A 26,426-nucleotide genomic window follows, 5' to 3' on the forward strand; every position below is an offset into this window, starting at 1 on the left:
AGTCAAGAAGGTGTGCTCCCAGTGAATTGTGTAGATTCACCTGAGGGCTCACTCAGCTTTCACTTTATGGACACAGGGGACATAAGTTTTTTAAAAGAAGTCCTTTCATCATACATAACTAGAGGGGTTTTGCATGTCTTATGATCTTTTCAAACTTTGTCCATAACATTTTGATCAGAGGCTTGACAGAGATTATGGAAAATGATGAATTTTCCATACCGTTCATAGGAAAAAAGATCACTTTCTGGCTTGTATGTCTGTTTGCAACCATAGTCTGTGACAGCCAAGTTATTTTACATCAGTATTTTCAATAAGGACACGCAATATACCACATTATTACCAATGATATTCAAAAGTAAGCACTGCCATCCTTTTGTCTGCCCTTCTTTTGCAAGCCAGTAATGATTTTTCACAAACATGAAAGGGTGTGGTGTAGATAAATATGTTAGTAGAATGGCAACTATATTTTTATCTTTACTGGAAAAAACTATGTGGATATAATGAATATGTGGGAGTGATGAATACCATTTATTACACAACTTGTCATGACTTTTTCCAAACCCTAATTATGGGGTAACTTATTTTCTGCAGTGTGTTTACTGGATTGGCTTGATTGTCTTGGTTCATGTACAAAATATAACACATTCATTTCCAAGATGAATAACTTTGTAACTTATTAAAAACTTCTTTTGTCTAGGGGATAAAAAAATTCAGGAAATATTGCAAACCATTAGTCACTGTAACAAGCTCTAAATATGATTAGAAAATCCATTTTGCAAGTGTTATCTATTGATTTATACTAGAAATCTGTGATAACTAAGCTATAAGGAGTCATCTGCTGATTATAGCAGCTATGCTGGTTTTCTAATCATGTTGAAAACATGTACACATGGAACAAATACAGAAAAGCCTCAGCAGATCTGTAGTTTAAGCAAGAAATAACATTTTGCTGGTGTTAAGCAATGTTCAAATGGATGCTCTGAGCTAACACAGAGTGCACAGGCAGTAACTTGGATTTTCATTTTATAACCTGATCGTTTTAACCTTGGAGTATCTGCTATGGACAAAAATGGCAGTAACACAAGATTAGGTCTATTATATTCTCCGACAGTGTTGGTTGCTCTGCTTTTCCTTAACTTCAGGGGGTTGTTTTTTTCTGTTTGTATGTTGCTTTTCTAAAGACCCAAATTTTTGTTTTGAAAAGTCCCAAAAGAGCTAAGAGTATAGTTACATAACTTGCCTACCTCAGCAGCAAAACTGTCTTCAGAGATTCCTGCTCCCTGTCATTTATGAAATGATTCCTTGTGCCCTCCAGTTATGCTGACTGCAGAGCCATGCTGTAAGCCAGGTTTTTGAAATGACCTGGTTAAAACATATCTGGTCCCCATATCTTTTTTGGAGTGTTAACCTGGATTATTTCCATAATTTGTTTTATAAAGCTAGCCTTCAGAGAGATGCTGCTGCAAAAAACGTCACAGATAAGAGTGATAGAATGGGAGATGGGAAGGCAGAAGACTTTTCTCAGATGGCTTTGCTGCTAAAGCTTCAGAGACTTTTGAAAATAAGATGCCATTTTCTTGTTTCAAAATAAAACCATAGGCATAGATATAGAGTTGAAAGATACAAACCAGCTACTCAAAAAAGCATTGTCTCATCACTTCACGCAACCCTATCCCTAGAAAAATCTTGGTCAAATACGTTTGGTTTTGAAGCGTGTTCCACAAAATATTTGATTTGGAGTATAAGGGAGTGAGTCTCAACTCGTAGCCCTCATCAGTTATAACGTCCTGCTTCTGAAGATATTTATTCTTATTTTTCCAAATTCTGGTTTGTTAGATTCAGTTGTGCTTGTGTAGTTCAGCTATCATATGACCATCAGATGACCAACACTAACCTTGTAAGTTCCATCTCTGAGTCAGTTAAGGTGGAAAACATCTCAGAGGAGGAGGAATGCGTACGTTCTTAAATAGAATCACAGAATCATTTAAGTTGGAAGAGACCTCCAAGATCACCTAGTCAAACCTATGACCTAACACGAACAAGTCCTCCACTAAACCATATCACTACATTTAAATGTATTTTAAATACCTCCAGGGAGGATGACTCAACCACTTCCCTGGGCAGCCCATTCCAACACCTAACAACCCTTTCAGTAAAGAGTAAAGAACAACCCTTTCAGTAATACCACCTAAACTTCATGTCCTAGCGAAGGATAATACAAATCATAAATCTCATAATCATAAGGTTACTAATGTATACTAATACCTGTATTTTTAAGATCTGTCCCTAGTGAGAATCTAGTGAGAATCTTAGTGAGATAGCGAGAATCTTAGCTTGTTTGGAAGTTTATGTCTCTCATGACTTCCCAGAGAGGCTTGGAAATTTGAACACTGGTAGGCTTAAAAACTCTCAGAAATCAGACAACACATACATATGCACACACTATTTTCATATAATCTAATTTTAAAGCTAATTTTAATGGAAGAGTTTTGGTGTATTAGTGTTTTTTATTATTATTATTATTTATATTTTTTTTAAGATTCGGTATTGACATTACTACAGTGTATCACAAAATATCTGTATCTGTATCAGGAATATAATGCCCCTGTATGTCACCCAGACAACTTCAGTTTTAATTGTGGGTATACATTCAGTCCATAAAGTGGAAATAAATAAGATTTTTAAAGTCTGTAAAGTTATCTGCTGGCAGACTAGATAGTTTTTTCAGGTCTTGGTGAAGCAGTTGACACCAAGAGAGCTGTAAACTTTTTTTTTTTTTTCTTCATACATCAGTTATACTTTTTAGAGCACTTAAGGAAAAAACAAATCAAAACAAACAAACAAAACATTAATTTGTATGAATAATAGATATATGCCTTGGGAGTGATATCGAATATTCATGAATTGTGTTTATATTCAAGCAGCTCCTCTAACTCTCTTAAAATTAAGTTGCTGTGAATATGGTTTGGCAATAAAAACTTTAATACTAAAACCATGTGAAAGCTCGGAAAAAGAATCTGTGACTTTGTTCCCTTGCTTTGTCAGGCACCTTAGAGTTTTATCTTTAGTCATTTATGTTTATTTAAATGTTATTGTTTTGTGAATTTTCCTTTTGTAAGTGTTGCCATAACAGCTCGATTTCTTTTCCTCTACTTAACTATTGATAAAATAAAAGGATGTCTTTTCACAATCATAGCTTTTAAAGCTATCATGAACATCAGAGCTTCTCTTCTGAAGGTGAATAATTTTAATCAGCATCAAAATGTCACTTTTAAAGTTAGATTCTAAATGTTGTAAAGTAAAACTTTCAGCTGTTTTCTAAATTAAAAAAGGAAAGGAAAGAAGGAAGGGAGGGAAGAAGGGAGGAAGGAGGGAAGGAAGAAGGAAGGAAAGGAAGGAAGGAAGGAAGGAAGGAAGGAAGGAAGGAAGGAAGGAAGGAAGGAAGGAAGGAAGGAAGGAAGGAAGGAAGGACGGAAGGAAGGAAGGAAGGAAGGAAGGAAGGAAGGAAGGAAGGAAGGAAGAAAAGGCCTGATTGCTCCTTGCAGAAGGTGCAGTTAGTTGTTTGCTAGGAACCAGAACAAAAATGACCTTACCCTAAGTGAACTCTGCTTGGGCTAGATGAAATTCCCAAAGACTTGTGTTTGGAATTGTGGAGCTTGATATTAAACCAAATTAAACCACAGAAGACTGGTGAATCCTTCACAGTATCATGAAGCATCCGGTAACTCCACGAGTAAACAGAGAAAGACACTATAGCAACAGAGTGCATTTCCATTCTGCAGGAGGAAATGTTGGACTTCTGCAGATTTGGGAACCTGAGGTAGGAAAGTGATCTTTCTGGATATAAACTACATAGAACTGTAACTGCTCTTAAGGAAGCCATTTTGTGGCTTAGTCAAATAGCTTTTGATTCAGGGAACTGCATATATCATGTCTGGTGCTCATGAAATAGTTTCCAAATACTTTTAATAAATAAATAGTAAAAGGAGTTTTAATCTAACAGGGTAGCCTTTTTGCAAGTAAAATGTAGGGGCTGTAAAGAAGCTTTTTAGCCAAGTAACTGAATAAAAGGATCAGTTTATAATAATTATAAAAAAAAATGAAGTCAGTGTATTAAAATATTATTCAATTAGTGAATAATAGCTTTAATATACATTAATTTTATATTGGGTATATACTTCAGTTTACATTTTATATGCAGCTATTTAGGAGCTCAGGGCAAGTGACAAGCAGCAGTTAGCAGACAAATACTCAGCTGCGTGAAAACTCCATTGGTTTTCCCTTTATTGACAAAATATCGATCCATAACACTATTAATGCTATGATTGTCAGTTCAATTTGGATAGATCACTTCACCTCTTCTCTTCTCAAATGGCAAAGATATTACCCAAAAGGAGTGACTTGATTTCAGTTTAAGAAGGTTAAAGGTTAAAGGTTAGCTCAAAAGCATCATCTGCCTTGCTGCTTAACTTTAAACTGATCAATTTAATGAAAATCTGTTTTGCAGATGGTGTTTTAATGTCTTTGGCAGGATTTAGGCAGCTTTAACATTAGACGTATGCTAGTAAAAATTATTTCTTTATTTGACCAGAACAACACCTTTTCTTTTATGTTTAAAGGTAAAAGGCATGTGGGATATGGTATTTTGGCAAAGGACCCAGAAGCAGAAAGTGTTGATGATCTTTCCATATGGGCTCAAAAACAGAATACCTTTATGTCTATTGCTAATGATGACTGAAGAAACAAACAAAGCTGTATTCATTTTTTACCATAATGTTTTACTTTGAAACCATAAAAAAGAATTTCAGTCCAAACTGTCCTTGAAAAAGGCTTGTCTTCTTTGCCTAGAGTGGAATGCAACAGCATTCACATTTTTAACCTGACAGAGCATGCTGATCGTCTCTTTTAGACCTTGTATTTGAAGATCAGCAGTATCTTTTTTATTGTTCACAAACTGAGTAATAATTGTGTTACTTGACTGTAGATACCATAAATAATATGGAAAATTAGTCAATCCAAATGGTAAGTTTTATCTGATGGAGGTTATCCAAATAAACAAAGCATTAGATCCTCAGGAGTGTAAAGCAGAGCTTTGTGTTTGTCTTCTGAGAATCTGGCCCTCACAATTTTTGCCAAGATAATTAAGTTTCAGCACAAGCATGTCTTTCTATTTTCAGATCTATGCAATTCAATAGGAATTTCTTGGGCTGCTAATGCAATACTATTATATGTTAGCTTTGTAATTAGCTAGGACTCTATCCCTTTGCTGAAATGCATTGTAATATTACACACACAAGCATAGCTTGCATGTAGCAGTCATAAAAGTGGTGCCCTTTGTTTCATATTGACCTTCCAACTTATTTAAAAAAGAGTTTACAACGAGCCTTTGTTTTGTCCACAAATGATCATAAACAGCTTTCTAAAGAGCCCAATAAAATGAGATAATCACAAATGTATAACATCACATATTGAAAGGGTAGAAGAACAAACGGGGCTTTTACTATATTTTATAGGATGGATTTATAGCCTGTCCTTGGGTCACTTAGGGCCAAGAATTTTCACGGTCAGCTGGTTGGTCTTGCTAGCTAGAATCCTCTGCAGGAAATGCAAATACCATGCAGCACCTGCTCTTCAGCTGGGGTTGTACAGTGCTTTTTAAAAGCAAGGTGTCCACTTCTCTTCTGGTTCAAAGTCAAAAGCTTAATTAGAATAGCTTTTTTTCTGCATGTGTCGTCAGTGAAGCAGTTTGTCCAGATTCCACAATGCTGTTTGCATATTTGGATTTTAAATAAGTGAGGGATATTGAATGCTTTGCTCATCTTTATCAGGTGCAGGAGGCACAAGTGGGATTTAGTCCATAGGTAACTTTTAGTGTAACAGTTCCCCAAGGAGCCCTGCTTGGGTTTTTCTCATTATCCTTGTTCTGGATGAAAGCATCGTTGTTAGGAATTAACAACTGAACTGAGGGTGTGAAGTATATGCTTGTGGAGGTGAATGGACTAACAGCTCTAATCACTTTGTTTGCTTTACTCTGTTTGGCATGATTTTGATACTTGATCAGTCCAGAATTAACACAAAGTCGTATTCTTTTCATTTCACTTGTCCTGCACCAACTTCGTAATTTAAAATCAAATATCCTAGGTATGTTCCAGTCCAATTATTGAACTGTCATTGTCTCGGTATGATGGTAAAAGAGGTCAGGAGATTGTGCAGCATTGATTTGCATAAAAATCATTGTGCAAAGGAAATTGGAATATGTCTGCACATCTGAGGAGGCAAAACATGTTTTGCTTAATCTTATTCTTGCTGTCTGTTTTGGTGAAGAAAGCTGTTTTCAGTGATAAACAAAACTTATTCAAATTTGTTGCTAAACATAAACCTCAGGATAGAGGATATTTCATTTTTTATAGTACTTTAAGATTTATGATCATTTAAGGTTTTAAATGTTTTACGAAATTTAATTTCCACCACATGTTTTTGTTACTGTAGTTCAGATTATGCTGTTGTGCTTGCACGTATAAAAGCAAAGGTTGAAAGAACACATTGTACAGTCAACTCATGAACATGCTAACTGTACCTACTTATACACAATAGACAAGTACATTTATTTTAACAAAATATAGGGGGGTAGTTGAATAATAATTTCAAATTTATTATTTTCTACTTTAAATTTAAAATATAATAGTTGAGAAATAATTTTCACATTATATTTCGTGTATATTCTATTTGATATTCAGGTGTTGTCTGATTCTCCTGCCTAGATGGCCCTATATACATTGCAAAAAATGACATGCGTTGGATTCAGTTTATGGTACACTGCTGAAGCAAAAAATAATACTCTCAAATTCTTTAGGGAATCCCCATTGAAATGTTGTCCAGGATCCCACTCTTTAGTATTATTGTGGATGATGATGTATAAGGCTACTCTTTAAAAGAAGGCTGTACCAGACTATTTGGTCATGACTTCCAGTGCAGAGCCTGCCCAGGGGATCATGACTTTGTTGTTCCCCTGGCAGAGCAGGAAGAGTGAGTAAGGAGGAGAGCAAAAGCAGCATAAAGAGGATCAGCCTCATTTATTCAGTATGCTCAACACAAAAAAATGGCTGTATAACAGCTGTTTTTTGTGCCTGGAGTTCTTTCATTCTGATATTAAGAGAACTATGTAATTATTTCTAACTGAGATTCAAGGTAGAGATGCAATGTATAGTGAGTATAAGAGTATTGTGTGCTTATGTGTGTACATGCATAAATTGATTGCAGCTATGAACTTAGCAGCCACTTCCACCTAGCCTTGCAACATAGATTTACTTGTTGCCCTTAGGAGATTTTATCTGATAGTACACCACACACTACAGGTGTCTTCTCTAAAATTTGTAAACACAGTTTAGCAGACTCTTCCGGGTGGTATTTTTCTGTACAATCTTTTCTGCATAATTAAGAATAAGCATTGAAAAAAAAGACGGGCATGACGGGAAAGTTGTATTTTGACATGCATGTGTATTTCAGATTTACTATTGTATTTGATAAGTGTCTGGGCAGAAGCATTCCATAGGTCTATGCATTTGTCAGTCCATCCAGAAAAGAATGCTGGATTTGGGAATCTTAGGAGGCTGTCAAGGTTGGTGAGAATAAATCTTAAATACCTCATATCAAGAACTGAGCTTTGAGTGGTGTAATACAAAGCTCTTGAGACTGCATTGTCTCTATGTGTGTCTTTCTCTCTAGATAAAGAAATTAATTTTCTGCATTTATTTTTTTTTCCTTTAGGGTAGCATTGTCTAGCAACAGTCTGGTCAATTTTTTTTAAGGGAAGATAGTGAAGAGACTGGTGTGAAATGCTGAGCAATACCAATTCTGTTGGGTCTAGCAAGAGCTGGCCACAATGCAAGAGATGTATTTTATTGGATAAAATTTCATATGTGTATTTGTTGGCAAAATACAATAAAGTACAACAGGAAATAGGTAGTAATTGCATTAAATGTGGGTAGGATTTTAATGTTAAAAAAAAATACCGGAGGTAGCTTGTAATATTTTTAGCTCCTGGTGGTCTGTCTGTCTTTTAGGCTGGTGTACTTAACACAGGCAGATAGTGCAGAATGACTATGGTACATCCTCATGCTTACATATAAAGAAGACGAAGCTATGGTGAGAATTGCAAGACCTTCCCTTTTTGGAGAGCTGTGAAGGAGGATGTCATGGAAATGACCCCCTTGGTCTGCAGACGAAGGTGCCAGCCTTGCAATTCTGCAGCAGACAGATACACAGAGTATTATGTATCATAGCCTCAGGGGAAACTGTATGTGCTACTCTCCCTGTGGGAGGGAAGACATTAAGATAATCTTTAGCTTTTAAAGACAGGGGGCATTGAAGGAAACAAAAATTGAGCAAAGGTTGTCCTTGAATGATGAAGTGTGCAGAGTCTCCTGCCTGGGGCATCCTCCTACAGTAGCAGTGACAAAAACAGAAACCTGTTTTTATCACATAGGAAGACTGTGAACAATGCTCTCTGCTTATATGCATGATTGGGAAACTATATATATTTCTAAAGGGAAGCATAACTGGTAAAAAATAACAAATAAATAAATAAATAAATAAATAAATAAATAAAAACTGGATGTTTGACCGCATTATTTGTCTGATAAAAAAAAATGTATTTTTTTTTTCTGTTTAAAACTGTTATCCTTGAGTGTTAATCAAACCATAACGTTAACATGATTCACATGTCAAAAATACACAATATATAACTATCGTTTTATTGATGAATTATGTGCAGGTGACATGGGATATAGGAATATTCCATGTCACCTGCACATACTAATTCAGGAGTTTGCCCATAGTAATTCAGGAGTTTGCCCAAAGAACAGATTTTATTTATGATCACTGTTTTCCCTTGTAATTAGTCCCAAAGAATAAAAGCATATGGTGCTTCCTTGCACTGGTTCTAGTAAAATAAATAAATTAATAAATAGGTCTGCCTCTACCCGTAAAAACAGCACAGAATCTGCTGTTCAGGGATACTTCAGGGATACTTTGTGCACAAACTCTTTTATAATATATATATATATATATATATATATATATATATATATCTCCTTATTCAGAGAAACTTCAAGACCAATCCTGTTATGATGACACTGTTTAAACCAAAGGCAGAAGTTTGGTACTTTTACAGCTAGAATAATGAAACAAAGTCTGAAGATTTCAGTATTCTTGCTTTCTGTGTGTGCTAGTGATGAGAGCATGGAAAAAGGCTTGCTTTACCTCTGAAATGAGGCAGCTTTTAGTATCTAGATGTTACTATTTTGGAAATGCCCTTTGGCATTTGCAGATATGTACGCAGCTAATGAATGAGTGGAAATTAGGAAGACTGAAGCTGGTGGAAAAAAACAAGCAGCCAAACTGCAAGGGTTTCTGAAAACCTTATGCCCTTATTTGTCCAGAAACTTCTGTGACTCGAAATCTTTGACCTAGGGGGAAGTCAGCATCCTGCTGGTATATATCAGAGTGGCATCTTGTGAAGTCAGTCTCAGATGACCGAATCATAGTCTACAAAATATTACGAAAAATTTTACCAAGTTCATGACCTAGAGTCACTGGGCCAATTCAAAGGCACTACTGTCTCCAGGACCTACCATACTGCAGATGCATATCAGAAACAGGTGTTTTGCCTAAGTTGTTGATACCCTTTTTCAGTTTTTTTTTGTTTGCTAAGATAGTCTCCTTTGTCACAGTGAATTGGATCTGCTGTGAATATGCTCTGTCTCCCTGTTCCTGTATCAACTGGTATGACTTGCAATGTGTCAGGCTTCGTAAGTATCTTCATAATACTTGAGTTTATGTCTCATATAAAACTCAAAGGATGAAAAAATTTAGAAAAAATCATTAGGACACCTGTTGGGTACTTTTGAGAAAGAGTAAATCCTTTCTCAGTTAGGCACTTTGTAGTCTGATTATTTGAAAGACAAAAATAGGTTTGTGGGATGAGCTATGACCAACATACAGCACAGAGAACCTGAAGCCAGAAGTTTTCCTGGGCTGTTTATTTTCTTTCATGAGTTCTCCAATGGACAGCTCAAATTCTGTGACCTCAGCTACCTTAAAAGTACCAAAGGGATGATAAGGTTTGCGTAAGACATTTTGGGATATACAAATGACAATAACTATGCTGGTAATGAAAATTTATATGTATGAGATATTTTTCATGAAAAGGAAGAGAATTGAGCTGATAATAAATAAGAGCTCTGAAATCTCATGTTACAGAATTCAAGCCTGTTTTCCAGTTCTCTCAGCTTCTGATCTCTGCAGGTATAAAGGTTCCATGCCTCTTGCATTCACAACAACAAGGAAACAAATGTCTCTCCTTTACTTTTAGTAGTTGTGTATTCTTATAGCTTTAGAAGGTGAGCTCAATACTATCTCAACTGGGAAACAGTGCATGGCCTTTGGGAAAAAGAAAATGTGTCTCTAACCAAGCAGAGGCAAGAGAGAGGTTGTCCCCCAGTATGTTGGCAGCTTAATGGACCTTATAGAAACATAACTAAGCATACCACTTAATTTCTTCATATTTGTGGAGAAATATCTGTCTTTTTCTCTCCCTATATTTATCTGTGTATCTATCTGATACAGTATCTGTTACTGGGAGGAATGAGTTAGAGATGAAATCTGAAGTTGTTCATGATCATGAGAACTTTGTAGAGCCAGACATTAACCAAGGCTAGTAGAAGTCACAGTTGTTGGAGACCGGGATTCTTGCACAGAGGGTGCAGTGAGGGGAGGCAAAAAGGCAGGTGTATGCACTTATAAAAGTGTACACTTCCCCAGAGCATAAACAGAATTTAAAATTATGTGTGTGCATACATACCACAGGCTGCTACTGTCACCTGATAAAAAACTATACAGATGTCTATATATGTTAGCGTCTGCTGTAGTAAAGGTTGGATTTCCATTTCTGTTCTATTTTCCATCTCCTAGTTACTCATAATTTTCTTATAAACACTTCTAGAATTAAAATTATCAGGATTTGTGCTAGCTTTAAAGAACATTTCTTTCTTCTTTGGAGGTGTTTCTGAATCACCTCATCGTGAGTTATCTTACCCACCTGTCCTAATGAAAAATACTCCATTGCAAATAAAATTAGTCAAGTACATCTCTTGCAATGGCTGTCCATGACATAAGAGAATGCTATTTTAGAAGAAACAACACATTAATTGGCCAAGCATGTAATCATTGTCCTATCACAGCAAATTATACCATTAGTCCAACTTATCTAATCTCTTTGCTCCAGACCAGCTAACAATTGCTTCCCAGACCAGAGTAAAAAAAATTTTTAGTGAGCAAATATGGAATAATATTGCTCATAAAGGAAAATATTTTTTTTTTCTCAGATGTCCTCTTTAGTTAAAGAACAATGAATTGACATTGTAAAAATTCAAATATATATGTATATATTTTCTTTCAAAAAAAAAATGGTCTTTGGATAGTCTTATATGTACACAAATATCAATTCAGTTCATAAACTTAAATCTAAGCTTCCCACATGCAGTGGGAAGGAGTTCCAGAGGTTATTTTAACCTCCATATAAATATGATTGCTTAAAAATCTCTTGTAATTTATTTAAGTCATACGTTTTGTTTGTTTATTCATCTGGTAGCAGAACAAGAAATATAATGTGTTCTTACTTGTTTTATGATCTTTCTATATAATCTTTATTTCTTCATAAGTAATCCTTATGATTATTTTATGATCTATCATGTCTTTCTTCTGCTTAAACTATTTGTGCACCATACAATTTCATTCTATTCATTGCTGCTTTTAGTGGAAGTTTTTCCACATTTCTGCTAATTCCAATGCTGGTCTCTGAACTCTTTCTACCCCTGCTAATTTTTTTCTAGAGATATTCAGATATTTCAGAACTGAACACACTGTCCTCACTGTAGCTATATATTTTTTTTTTCATCATGCCTGGTGCCTGGTACATCCAAATATATATCTGCTTTAAACAAATACTATTTTATTCTGTTGTAACAACTGCAAGTATCAGTACAGGCTAGGGTATGACCTGCTGGAGAGGAGCTCTGCAGAGAAGGACCTGGGGGTCCTGGTGTACGACAGGTTGGCCATGAGCCAGCAATGTGCCCTGGTGGCCAAGAAGGCCAGCAGGATCTTGTCATGCATTAAAAGGAGCATGGCCAGCAGGTCAAGCGAGGTGATCCTCCACCTCTACTCTGCCCTGGTCAGGCCTCACCTGGAGTACTGTGTCCAGTTCTGTGTACCAGCTCCCTGGTACAAAAAAGACAGGAATCTCCTGGAAAGAGTCCAGCAGAGGGCCACAAAAGTGATACAGGGCCTGGAGCGTCTCCCCTATGAGGAAAGGCTAAGAGACCTGTGTCTGTTGAGAAAACAGACCTGGGATTTCGGAAAAGAAGGCTGAGAGGGGAGTTAATAATGTTTATAAATATCTTAAGTGTCGAAGAAAGAGGTCAACTTCTTTTCAGTGGTTTATGGGGACAGGACAAGGGGCAATGGCCAAAAAATGGATCACAGGAAGTTGCACCAACATGCAAAAGAACTTCTTCATGGGGAGGGTGATAGAGCACTGGAACAGGCTGCCCAAGGAGCTTGTGGAGTCTCCTTCTCTGGAGATATTCAAGGTCTCTCTGGACACCTACCTGGGCAACCTGCTCTAGGGAACCTGCTTTGGCAGGGGGGTTGGACCCAATGATCTCTTGAGGTCTTTTCCAACCACTACATTTTTGTGATTCTGTGATTCTGTTCTGGATTTATGTTGTCTCTTTGCATGACTTTCTTCTTACTGATGCCCAAGTTTCCTGGACTTGTTACATTTAATTTAGACACCAGTAATATGTTTGATTGGTTCAGATAATATATATAATATAATATATATAATATATATTTTCTTATATTATATTTATATTTTCTTATAATATATATTTTCTTATAATATATATTTTCTTGGATTAATTTGCCAATACTAAATTTCACCTGTCTGCATAGCTAGTTTTAAACCTGTCTGGCATTCCTGATATTCTTTGGCTGGTTTTGACTGGCATGAATTCTTTTACACTCTCTTGAAGATCAGTCCTAGTCTGATGGTAGAAGACTCAGAGGTCACCTTTGCTATGTTGAGTGGCTTGTTATTTCTTGTAGCTTGGTTTCTGCCTGTCAGTTTCCAGCCCATGACTTTTTTTTTTTTTTTCTTCCCTCTGTGGTAGGTGCCTACATTAAGTGGTTAGGCTATCTCATACTTAGTGGCCAGAGAAAAACTCCAACTCTGAATTGCACTGTGGAAGAATTAATTCCCTCTTCTACTAAGAGGGTGAGGAAACGAATCATCTGGCTTACTCCCTCGTCACATTGCCTGTCTCTTCAAAGAGCAGTTGCCTCTTCTTGCTTTCCCATGTCTATTGATGACACAGTTTCTTGGGGCTGCAGATATCAGTAGACAGTTAACTGGTTGTTGAGCCTGAAGAAAATAAATAGCTAATTAGCCATCTAGCTGCAATAAATAAATAAATAAATAAATAAATTTCCCAGATACTCATTTGCACATACAAAACAGAAGATGTTGTTTCTGCAAGTGGACTACAAGTCTGAGGCATAACTCAAACAGACTTTGTAATGTGCTCTTTTTCAGTGCTAACTTTAATGTATTATTGATTGTTATTAAGGTACACTGTGAAATACAGATGGGATGTCTGTTGTGGTTGAACTTTTACTGTGGGAACTGTGTTGACTTTTGGATTGTTCTGGCCTTCATGCTGCTTGACATTAAAACCTTTCACATTAAGGTTTAGAAAAGAAAGAAATGTACAGTAACTAAGTTGCCCTCTACGTAGTGCGAAGTAATGTGAAACTATGATGCCAAATGCCCTTCCCACCAAGTCAGCACAAAATATGAAATGAAATACTAATTTCAGAGCAAACCAGGAAGTTTGTGATTCCCTGTGTGAGTATATACAAACACTGTTTCAGAGTAGTCACCACCTAATTTTAATTAGCCATGCTACCTGCTGAAGAAAGTGCTAAAAGTGAAGGGATTAGGGCTCTGATTTTCAGAGATGCCAAGTGCTAGCAGCTCCTATTGACTGCCTGTGTTTAAGAGCCCAGCCATCAGCTCAGGCTCAGGTGGTCACCAGCTCCTCTGTGCTGGCTGCCAGACTGTCCTTGCACAGCCCTCTGGGATGGCACTGGCTACATGAGCCCCTGCACTGGCTATTTTGAAATATATTTTAAAAATTACATCAGAGGATCAATTACTGCTAAGTGTCACTACTGCACCCTGTAATACTGCTAATTAGTTAAAGCAAAAGAGGCATGCTGATAGGCATTTTTCTTGGCTGTTGCACACTGAATAACTGCACAAAATCAGATTTGAAATGCTTCTAGAGTCTCTCCTCTCCCTCCTTCTGGAAAATTAAGGTACAAAAATTGCTTTTTCTATTTTATTTCCTATGCATATAAAATAAAATAAAATACTTATGAATTGTTCTCACTCTTTCCACCAATTTACATCTTATAATAGTTTGCTTCTGTTTGAAACTCTTCTTAAAAAAGGGTATTAGTCTTTGGAGAAAACTTAAAATACAGAAATTTACAACAAAGGCATGGTCAAGGACAGCTCTTGGCACAGCTCCCTCTCTGCCATGAAAGGAGCAAAAACAAGTGGAGATTTGCTGCAAGTTCCTGGCCATGGGGGAGGGAAGGGTTGCTCCACTGGTGTCGGGGAGTCTCTAGCAGCACACTGGTGGTGTTGGGGAGTCTCTGTCTGGCAGCGCACTGTCTGTGTGAGTCCCATCTTTCTCCTGCACACCATGCAGGGGTATTTGTTAGGAGAAGGACCAGGAAGGGCAGTAGCTAGGGCACACATCAGTGTGTATGTGATGAGAGGGAAATCCTTCCTGCACTAGTAGCCATGGGGAGCTCCCGGGCTCAAAGGGATACTGGGGACTGCAGGAACCTTTTTGTCTGGTACAGAAAAGTTGCAGCTGCAGTCACAAGACTGCATATATATATAATATATGGACATAATATATATATATATATTATTTCCTGCATTCCTGTGTTTTGATCCCTTGGTCAAGTGAGTTTTAATTCTTCTCTATTCACCTTGCAGGGAGCCTGGATGGGCTGTATTGGTGGGTTCTGGACTTGAGGAATTACCACAGCTGTTTCCAAGCACCAACTGTTCATTTTAGTTGCTAAAACTTACACCAGGCTCTCACTCAGCCCCCTCCTCCCAAATCACAAAAAATACTTTTAATCTCACTTTTATGTTTTGGTGAAGATAATTTTCTGGATTTGCCACAAAAAAAATAAAAAAATGTTCAGTTGCCAATGACATGCACAGGGTACATGAGGCATTTTCTTTAGTGTAAGAGTGCACATACTGTTAAACTAAAATCTCAACAATTAAATAGATACGGGGTTTTTACTAGTTATATGTTTTCTTATCCTCTGTAGGATTTGTTTGAGGTTTAAATTTTAAATTTGTTTGTTTCTTATTAAAATGGTGATGAAAGAGATGGGAAGAATGTGAGCCTAATCCATCTTTGTTGTAGTACTGCTGATCTTGTTAGTGTTAGTCCAAGGATGAAGCTGGCCCAGGAGTTTTCCAAAATGACAGTGTTTCCTAACTGTTAACTGACTGGAACATGGCTCTCCTGTGGTTTGACTACTGTGGTTTGTCACTACTGTGGGGGATTATTCAGTTCAAAAAGTTCTGTTATTTGGGTAATTTCTTGCTGAAATTGATGGTTACATTTTTTTCCCCCTAAGTTTATTTCTAGAGTTTTTCCATTTGTTTCTGGTGCTCTAGAGAAAAGGGTGGTTACAAAGGGACAGCCAGAGAGACTGTTCTGCAGAGAGGGTGTGAAAAAGATGAGAGGATGTGAATTTGGAAGTGTTTTTCTTCCCACTGAAACAGTTCCCCTGCTTGATACCAAGTGTATGTTGTTAGAACTAAATCCACCCTTTAAATATCTTTTATAGATCAAAACTGGTTACTGGGTAGCGATAATCATGACATACTTTGTGACCATACACATTAGGTCACCTCACCAGTGGCCAGTTTCTCCTCCTAAATTATTCTCCACTTGTGAGCATTTTTCAAGCAGCTACTATTTAAAACCAGAAAGCCTCCACCCTGAAAAGCCCCAACCTGTCAGAAACATTTCCTCTCTTGCCTCAAGTTTGGAATTTCACTCCAAAGCTCCATCTCCCTCAGGACTTTGCAGAGTGTCATCTTTGCCTGGTGGTTTGCTCTCTGCAACCTCAGCTGAGCATGCATGCTGCCAGTGCTCACCACCTCACCACAGTCTTCTTCCTGCTCTTCTGACATCTCTACGTGTCTATTTTCACAGTGCCATCTATGTCTGGATCATTGTCGTTCCTGCTGTACTTAGCCCAATTTCATTTTTGCCAAGCCTAAAACTCCTTTATATTTTTGCTCTTTTCTGCCAATAATCTTTCCCACTTTCTCTTGCATATACATGTGTGAGTGTTTGTGTACATTATCACATATGCATTTCTAATTAATTTGGATGAGTAGGATAATGTTTTTATTGTCTTGAGTTTGAGTTGGCTGTGTTGTTTTTAAGTAATAAAGACAGAAAAGGTATGCTGACCATTCCACAGGAAACTATCATGCATTTTGAACCTCCTGCATATTTTGCATTAGGAAAAATATGTTAGAAATTTGTAGTGTTCTTTAACTGTATCAATACTATTTTTTTCATATGGCTGTACATACCAAGCCAAGCTCCATTAATACTAAGGGGAAAAAATACATTGTGACTTTGTAACTAAAATATTTTAGAAACCTCTTACATTTTTCCTATAATAGCTTTTCCATATATAATAGTGTTTCAGTTTGAGTGCCTGACATCTCAAGGCCTATCAGAGCTAAAAACAAGTGCTAGCATTCTGCTGGAAAGCTGGAAACTTCTCACTTCCAATGCTATAAAACTCCCTTTTCAGACACAGAGATCACAAGATTAACATGTAATTGGTAGAAGGCCCATCCTGGGTGTTGGCCCAATGTAATTTGAAAGAAAATTTTTCCATTTGAAAGGAAGAAAGGAAAAATAACTTGATGGTGGTTTGCAAAGAAACCAAACTAATGACAGCTAATTTGAGCTATCTGGGCTGGGAACACTAGTATTAACTACCCGTGGAGATAGTTTTAGATCTGGTTTCAAGCACAGAGATTCTATTGACAAAACCTTCTAGGAGACTTGAGACTTCCTGAAGATCATGTCCCTCTACCTTCCATGTGAGTAGTAGTACAGAAGTGCACCTTGGGGCACCAGAGCATTCCTTGTGAAGAATGCTGGACCCATGCTGGGTTCACATTGTCAATCCAAAATCTCCATGTGGCATCAATAAGGCAAAATACAGCATATAAGAACTCCAGACCATGGTCTTTCATTCTGTTTTAGTCATAACCGGTAGGTCAAATAGAAGGAATTATCTGGCTTTATAAAGGTGTCTAATCAGGAATTTGATATTCTCAGCACATATCCTAATGAGGCTCTGTGATGTAATTTTGAAAGTGTTAAGGTCTGGCCCAAGTCATATCAAAGGTAAATTTTCCATTGGCTTTGGTGGCACTAAAATTTCACAATGATGTAGTTATCTATGCTATAAAAAAATGGTCTATGTTCATGTGTATGTAACATATGCATGTGCAAATGTTTCTGCTATATTTTATCCAATTATATAAACTGTGTTTAAGCCAGCTAATACGCAGATTTCTAGAATGAATGAACTTAAAAGTCTGGACAGTGGTGAAATAGTCAGGGAATGCAATTGGAGAGTGTTTAGAACAATTGTAATACTGAGAGCTTTTGTTCAATTTATTAGATGTCTTCCTAGTATTAAAAAATAAAATCATGTTTGTTTGTTTGTTTTCCTAGTTTTATCATTTTTCAGCTACACATATTTTACATTATAAAACTGTTTAAATCAGCCTCAAAACTGGGATGCCTAAGAGCAGATAAACTAAAGACTTAAGTGCTTTGGACTAACTTCTCTCACCAGCTTTCATAGATACAAAGGAAGACTGTGCTTGAAACCCCTCATCAGAACAAAATGAACATTTTAGTATTCTTGGACATAATATTAGGCTAACATGCTCTCTGACTGACATCTAGTGCATACTGTATAATTGCCAGCCCACTTCTCTGAGTGCCTTGAAGATTACATTTTTTTAATGTCCCAATATTAATAACCAGATGTGATCTTCTTCCTGACCAGGGATCAAACTAGCTGGACAGGTCAGGCTGTTTGTCTGTGTGCACAGACTGTGAAGTCTATTCAGAATGCCAGGTATGGGGGATAGGAGATTGGGGGGTAGGGTGTTAACTTCAAGACCACCAAAAGGGGCTTCTCCCTGCTGGGAACAAAGACCAGCAGGAGCTTCAGCCTTTTTCAGTACTCCTGGGATTTTAACCAAGTGAACAAAAGATGATGCACAGCTGAAGAAATGCTCTTCACAACTGATACATAATTTAAGATGTTCAGTTACAAACAACTTGATATGTATCTGTGATTTCATTTGAGCACAGTCCAATTATCTGCAATCAGTTAATATTTTTGTATGCATAGTTTCTGTGTTCTGCTTTGTATGTTGAGCGGATGCTTAATTGCTGGTGTTCGAATACACACTGGCCTTGAAAACAACCCTAGCACTTAAAGAAATAACATTAAAACACTGGAAGTTGCTATGGGGTGTGTTGTGTCTTTAGTTAGTGTATGCCAGCCTATTTGTAGAGTTATTTTATAGTGGGTAGTATGATATACTTTTGTTAAATTTATATTATAAAACTATTAATTCCTTTCTCTCTTTTTGTTAGGTAAAGAATTCAAAAGAAGAAGCTATTTATTTCCTAATTGATTTTCTACGTTAGTTGTTCATTGAATAGATAAGTAGTGCCTGTGATATTTGATTACAGAGCAAGGCACCCATTTAACCTTCCGTTCTTTCCTGGCCAGGATTTCAAATACAATACAACGTACCTCCCTTAGGCTCAGTAGGATTAGACTGCTAGCAGTAATCCCTGATGCTATGAAATAGACCTGATAGAACTTCAACTCACTTGTTTGGGATTATGCTCATGAATTTCAGCTCATCTAGTTGCATTAACCCTTTGGGAGCTTGTGTGGGTTATGCTGTTATAAATAAATATATATACTGTAGTAAGCAATGGTAGATGAATATCAAAACATCTTAATGAGTTTTAAATAATTCACTTTTACTTGGGGTTCAAAACAAAACTCACATAAAAAAAAAAAAGATACTCTAGTAGAAACCCCCAGTTTCTTTTAATTCTAATGTTCAGAAGTCTTTTGCAGTTCAACAGTATCTCTAGATGTTTCAGACCTCAGACCCATTTTTTGCACTGATTAAAAAATAAATAAATAAATATATTGTAATGAATTTTTGTTCTCAGGATTGCAATGAAAGGACAGACAACTGATACCTGCTAGCCATAGAGCATTGTTGCAGAATCTCCCAGTATAGTAGCTTGAATGCAAGCATGGTCCTACAGCAAAGAGAAGGGATACTGGTACCTGAGACATTATTTTTTGAGTTTTCTGCTGATAGCAATGATCTCAAGAAAGGCAGTAGAAATTTTTGATGACTTATGCCCCAATCAAAAACCAGAGTCATAGTGCCAGACCACTTCTGATGGACTGCTAGACAGCTGGCAGGCAAAAGTATTGTAGTCACTGCAGATTTGAACTACTCTTTTGAATTGGTGACTTCTATTTAAATGCTGATTTTTAATCTGGCCAAATCACTATAGGGAATAACTCTATGTTAGCAAGAAGAAGGAACAGATTTTTTTTCTGTCTTTCATTTTCAGGATCCTAAAACCCATCAATGAAATATATGTTATTTCCTATTACCAGTCCTTTAAACTGTTTAGCCTTTAGTGGAAAGACTCATTAAATATTAACATGCACAGTTAATTGTATTAATTATTGAAATTAATATATATATATACATTTTACAATATTCAAGTCAATTACAAGTAACAAAATGTGGAGAGTTTGACTTGGAAATTCTGACCTACTCAAAATTTCTTGGCAGAAAACAGGGTTGGGTTAGGACTGACTGAACATTAAGGCATCAATTGTTGAAAATACTCTCCCCTCAATACACCTGCATGTGGAATTGCTCTATTGAAAGGCAAGATGGTAGGGAGTATCTGTGCTACCAGCTACACTTGATGACACAGAGGCATTGGGGCATTTCTTTACCCCTTTCTTTACTAGTAAATGGCATGCTTATTATTGTAGATCTGTCACATACTTTTGATACATTTGATGATAAAGTGGTATTGATGAATAGCTGAGCTGAAGGCCATGAGAGCAATAAATGAAGTTACTCTTGAGTGACTCCATTCTTTTTTTGCACGGAGGATCTGGGAGTGGGGGCAGTTTGTGGTGGCTGTTCATCAGCCTGGTGGGTGCACTCATGTGCTCCCATGTGGAGTATTGCTGAGTTCTAGTCTGTCACCCTTCTTGATCAACATATGCCCAAAGTGATTAAGGGAGAATCATGTGTGCTTGAGATGGGGATGTCTCCAAGATGCAGATGATTTTCATCTGTACAACTATGTAATCAGATTTGGATGGTGAAAACAATTGTTTGACTAAGTTTCTTGCCAGGCTTTGGGTTTGGATCTACCAGCTGTGTTGCAAACAGAGTTCATGCTGGTAAGACTCAGTGCTTGATGGAAATGGCTGAAACATCACCCTATAGATGTTCTATGGTCTATAAGCCCTGCCAGATTCTACATGTGGCTACTGAAATAACCCTAGGAGTGATAAGCATGCCTTTGTCATTTATGTATGGCCGAGTGCTAAATGGGTGGATATTGCTTCTTCAAATCATTCTTGGTCCTGCTGCTGCAGCTCAACCTACAGTCATTTTCAGTATTTAATACATTTAAACTTTTGTGCTCTGTTGCTTAGTTTTGGTTTGACACATGGTATATTTCTGTTCCCTGATTGATTGCAAATGTCCCATTAGAAATTGGCTGTTTCATGAATGCTCAGTTTACATATTCAGAATGTGCTTTCCTCAGATATTCTGCAGTATGCATTTAAACATAGCTGTTTCTGAAATTCCTTGCTTAGGTCAGCAAATTTAGTTTGCAGAAATTCATGGAAAACAAACAGCCAAGAGGTGGGGCATGGAAGGAGCTAATTCGGGAATTTAAGACAAATGTATTCAGTAGTCTCCAGCTCTCCTGATATTTTCACTGTAAGCACAGAAATTAGTGGCCTACATTTTGCCATATTCTGATTTGATGAGAAATGAGAGGTATACCTCCAAACTTTTGGGAGACTCCAGCTTCCAGGAATTCAGCTGTTTATCCATTAGCCAGTGTTTCTTACAGTAAGTATTTTGCAGCTGTTGTCCCTGATCTATCCTAATTTTCACGACTTGATTCTAGTTGCAGTTTCAGTCTGTTTCAACCTATAAAGATTTAAATGAATAGGACCTTGATTCTCTCCAAAAACATCTCACTTCATACATGTAATTCAGATCAACTAGTAGTGCACTAGGCTTAATCTCAAAAGTGCTGGAAGCTTGTATTTTCAGAGAGCATTTTGCAAATACAGAATCTGCTTTCTGACTTTCTTGATCAAAGTTTGAAATTTTTGACCATTTCATCATACAGCAAAGCCCACTTGTTTTTCAGATTCCTGTAGGGTAAAGGAAGTAAAAGGTGCCAATGGTGGGGAAGTTTTTTCTTGGGCAAAAATAAATTTTGATGACTCGGTTATCAGTACTATTTATTAATGTGCTTTTACATGGCAAAGAAAAAAAAAGGTGTCTTTTGTGTGTGCGTGTGTGTGGGAAGGGAATCTTATTAAGTCTAAATAAATAGACTGTAGGAACCATGGTAATACTTTACATTTCTCTAAAGCCTTTATTCAGAGGCTTTCAAAATGTTTTAACAATGTTAATTAAATTCAGTGCTCTTACGTTCTGTGTTAGCCTAAGTGCATATAGGGCCATCTTCATGTACATACTGGTAGACTGGAAGGAAGCTTGTGTTTAACTGTGTGCAGCAGCATTTCACTGCAAGTATTTTCATGGCAGATGAAAAAAAAAAAAAAAAAAAAAACTATATTCAAGTGAAACTGCACAGGGAATTGCCTGTAGGTAGGCAAAACATAATTACTAGTTGAATTTTGGCCAAGACATTTGTCTTAACACTCTTCCTCGTTTGAAAAAATGTGCCACGTACTTAATAACTTTATTAAGTACAAGCAGTTATGAAATCTGTTCTTTGTTTCAACCAAAAGAAAACATTTCCTAACAGGACGGTGCTGTTAAACACCAAGCTAGGGCACTGACTCATAACTAATTTAGACAGAGAGCTCCATCAATGAATTACCAAAACTCTTTTTTGTAGTGCTAGTGTTTTCCTTGGAGATCTCCCCTCCAAGTACTGCTCCTGCTTTAGCCTGTGAGATCTGAAGGGATCACAGCACAAGGCGGTATGGCTTAGGGCTGTATATAAAATGATGAAGGAGAGAGTGAAACCCAGCCATGTGCTCCCTTTACTCAACACTGTGTTAGGAGAGTGAGGTGGCATTCAGTGAAACTCAGAACTACTCCTTTTTCTGCAATAAATAATCAGCCTGTGACATTCCCTGCTGTGGTGGGGGGTTATCCGGATAAACAGCTTATCAGGATTTTTAAGAAGGATAAGGGGATGAACATTAATGATGTTTCTGATTATGTGGGCTGAAACAAAAAGATACAAGAATGTTTGGTTCTCTATTATTAGTGTTAAGTTCAGGATATAAACAGACTGTCTTCCAGGGTCAGGCAAGGATCCCTGATCACACTGCACAATTGTTAAGGTTCTCCAAAGGCTTAGTTTTGTACCCTGCTTTTCTGTGAATCTGATACTAGCTACTTGCACAGACAGAATGTCGGAAAAGTTTGGCCAAGGGTATGATTCATAGTGTTACTCTTGTGTTTCCATCTCTCTGTCTCCCTCAGTGACTGTTCTCAGAGGACAGCATTAGACTTCAAAAATGAATATGAGAACTCAGTGTTTCAAGTGTAAATATGATGCCTTTTTTTTGGCACTTTTAGTCTTGCTGAGGCAAGATACTACTCCAGCAATAAACAACCAAACCTGCATGTCTGCATTATTATTATTATTTCTTTGCCATCTTATCACTCAGCATGGGAGAGGAGGGCCTGCATCATAATTAGTGCTTTATTTATTTATTTTGGAAGTACAAACAATAGACAGAAAGGACCACTTGGCAACTAATTAATTAGCTTCTGCTCAAAGAACATGACAAAGTTTCCCTTCAGAGGAGCTTTATTCACAGTCCCGTGGACTTGTATTTTCACATTTGAGTTAATAGTTCATCAATATTAACTAAGTTGATATCCTAGATGCAGCATGTAAAGGTACAGATTTTGAATATGTTTTTTAAACTCTTAGGACTATTGGAAATATATAATTGATTACTCTAAGAACAGCCATGATTCAGTACCACATAGCACCTCTTCACATTTTTAAGAAGTACAATTTGCTTCATCTTTTAAAAGAGGATGGGGCAACTGCTGCCCACCTCCTGTGATAGCTAGTCACTGTAGAGCCTACACAGGACAATGTGATATCTGGTTTGACTTCGGTTACTATTTTTCAGTTCAGTTTTGTCAGTATCACAGAAGCATGTTAACTCTCTGTGATAACAGTTATTAAGTATTTGGTGCACTGTGCTCTGGGCAAGGTTTAGGAGAACAAGCTCCAGTGCTATGAACATTATTATCAGAATAAACAGTTCAGACCTCCCAAGGCTGTGTCCAGATGACTTTCTGGGTTTTGTCATGGCTGTAGTCTATCCCTGGCCAGTGTGTGGAAACCAGGTCTAAAGGGATTGGGGGAAGTGGAGGTGCACTGCAGGGATTTGTTCTGATACAGGGCTGGGAGATGGCAGGGCACTCGGACTCCATGTTTGGGAACTACTACTAGCTTTTGTAATGCAGACAGAGTCTGGGAAAGCAGATTTGAATTGTAATACAGGAATCGATCTTCTTTAGGGTGTGGCATATTGTTGAGTATTTTTTTCCTTTGTATTTTCCCTTTCCCTGTAGAGTGTTAATAATGTGCTGAAGAAACTGCAGACTTTAGGATGTCAATGGGCCTCGAAAAAGAGCCGTAAGAAGGAAAAGTAATGTTTGACACAGAAGAACAGGAAACCTTCTTCCAGTAGAAGGGAAGAAAAAAAACAACATTCATTATTTAAGTAAGAACTAAAAGGGAATGTTGAGATATAGGTTTGCCAGGTAGCCAGGCTGTAATGTTAAGCACTAGAGAGTGAAAAATTTTGGCCCAAAGAAAACTATGCAGACCCTGAAAAGTGAACTGGTGGGGTTGAAGGATTTCAAATACAGTCCTTCAAATACAGTCCAAATAGCAAGAGAAGCAAGACTACTGCAAAGTTAAGATGCAAATGAAACATTTTTCTTCATGCCGTTCAGTGAGTGAACTAACATTTAACAGGTTTCATATCTTTCTCATATATTTCTGCAAAGAACTTTAGTTAGTAATGGTGGTATTAGAAGCTAACTAATTTTGTTAATTTTATAGCCCTGTAACGTACCTTGTAAAGGCAGATATCCATGTAGAGGAATCAGGGTTTTCTTTGTTATTTCTAGTCTTAGCCAGAGGTGTGTAGAAGGGGGAGGGGTATAAAGATTATTTTAATCCTCAAGTCAGACATGGTTATGTGAGTGGACACTGGCATGCAGACCAGCTAAATCTATTATTCTGAAGCAATGTACAGTAGTTCCTAGTATGGACAATGAAAAATAACATTTACCTAAAACAGGAATGATTTTAAGCCACCTTAATTTATTGAGCTGAAACATTTGTCTTTGCATCACTCTATATATATGGCTCATTAAATAATATAATTAGAAACGAGATTTTCATTCTCTTAATCACTGATTTTTGTCTTAGTAATTATCACAGTAACTTAGAGTAAATTGAAAATAAACATGGAAATAGCATTAAAAATGGAATGTAAAAACAGTGTTTACTTCAATTGATCGCAACACAAAAGATAGATCCAAAGACCCTGAGAAGAAACATGGGTCTTTTTTACTCTCCTTTTTAAACTTGTCCTTTGAATCAGGGATTCAAACTTGAAATAACACAGTGGCATTTACTGACAGTCTCAAATAGAAATGAAAGATTCACTGAATACTGACACCGTCTTAGGGCTTTTTGCTATAGCCATGATACTTGTAGGTTTGGCTTGAAGAATTTTTGTAGTTTAGGCAAAAAGGAAGCTTTTGTCTCTTGGGCTCAGAGTTTAGCCTTTTCAAGAGAAAAGGTTCAATTTCAGAAGTATTTTTAAGCTTTTTAATAATAAGTGATGAGCCAGGATCTTAGAAAATATGGCTGCTGTAGCCACTAGGTAGTAATATAAGGAAATAACAAATCTTTCCTCAGCCATCCTTTTTGTGTCATACAGCAGCACTAAGTGGAGTTTCATTTTAAGTGCATGTCCAGGTCAGATTTGTCTTCCCCTCAGCGGCTGCGATGGAAGTCAGTCTTCCAGCTGTTACACAATATCATGGACCCCAAAAAGTCAGCAGGAAAAGCTCAACTAACATAACACATATGCTAATAAAAGACTGGCTTTCCCTTTTTTTTTTTTCCTTTTTTTTTTTTCCTTTTTTTTTTCCTTTTTTTTTTTCCTTTTTTAATGCAGATGCTAAATGACATATCCAAATAAGTGTTTTTAAAAAGGCTTTGTAAAAGTTTATTAATAAATGTCATTACTACAAATCATCATGTGTGCCCCTTTGAAAAAAAGTGCTTCTTATTAGAGACTAGAGACAGAATATTTACTTGAATAAAATTATTAATAAATCACATTAAAACCTGTTTCTATTAGTATTGGTCCAGGAATACTTCATATGCTAATTTAAGGTTTAAGGATATTTAGTCATACAAGCCCTTCAGTCTGAAACAGACATGTACCTTATTATTATTATTTAAACACCAGTCTTTAATGTTTTGAATGTATTTATAAAACATACTTGTCCTCTTCATAAAATTGAAAACATCTGCTAGGGATTTTCCGTTAAAATGTTGTGGGCATGCAAGTCTGGTGGTAGGTCAGTCTGCCATTTTGAATGGCAATTAAGATGACAGTGCGCCCTGTACCAGTGAGACAGTGAAAACAAACAAAAAAGGCAGATGGTTCATTTAGTTTAGTAATTGTAATTTGTTGTTCATTAAAAGTAATTCCCACACAGGCATTCTCTATGCAGATGGAGTATATGGACAATTTTATTCCACCAACCTGTGCTAATAATCATTTTTGTTAGTGTAATTTGCACCGAC

General features: G+C 36.9%; 1 protein-coding gene across 5 annotated transcripts in view; it reads left to right on the forward strand.

Annotated features, from left to right (window-relative positions):
• Window positions 1-26,426, forward strand: part of ZFHX4 (zinc finger homeobox 4) — a 151,483-nt gene that overhangs the window by 28,478 nt on the left and 96,579 nt on the right. The gene's annotated exons all lie outside the window — the stretch shown is intronic.

The sequence above is a fragment of the Anas acuta genome, chromosome 2, assembly GCF_963932015.1.
Source record: "Anas acuta chromosome 2, bAnaAcu1.1, whole genome shotgun sequence".
NCBI classification, from domain to species: Eukaryota; Metazoa; Chordata; class Aves; order Anseriformes; family Anatidae; genus Anas; species Anas acuta.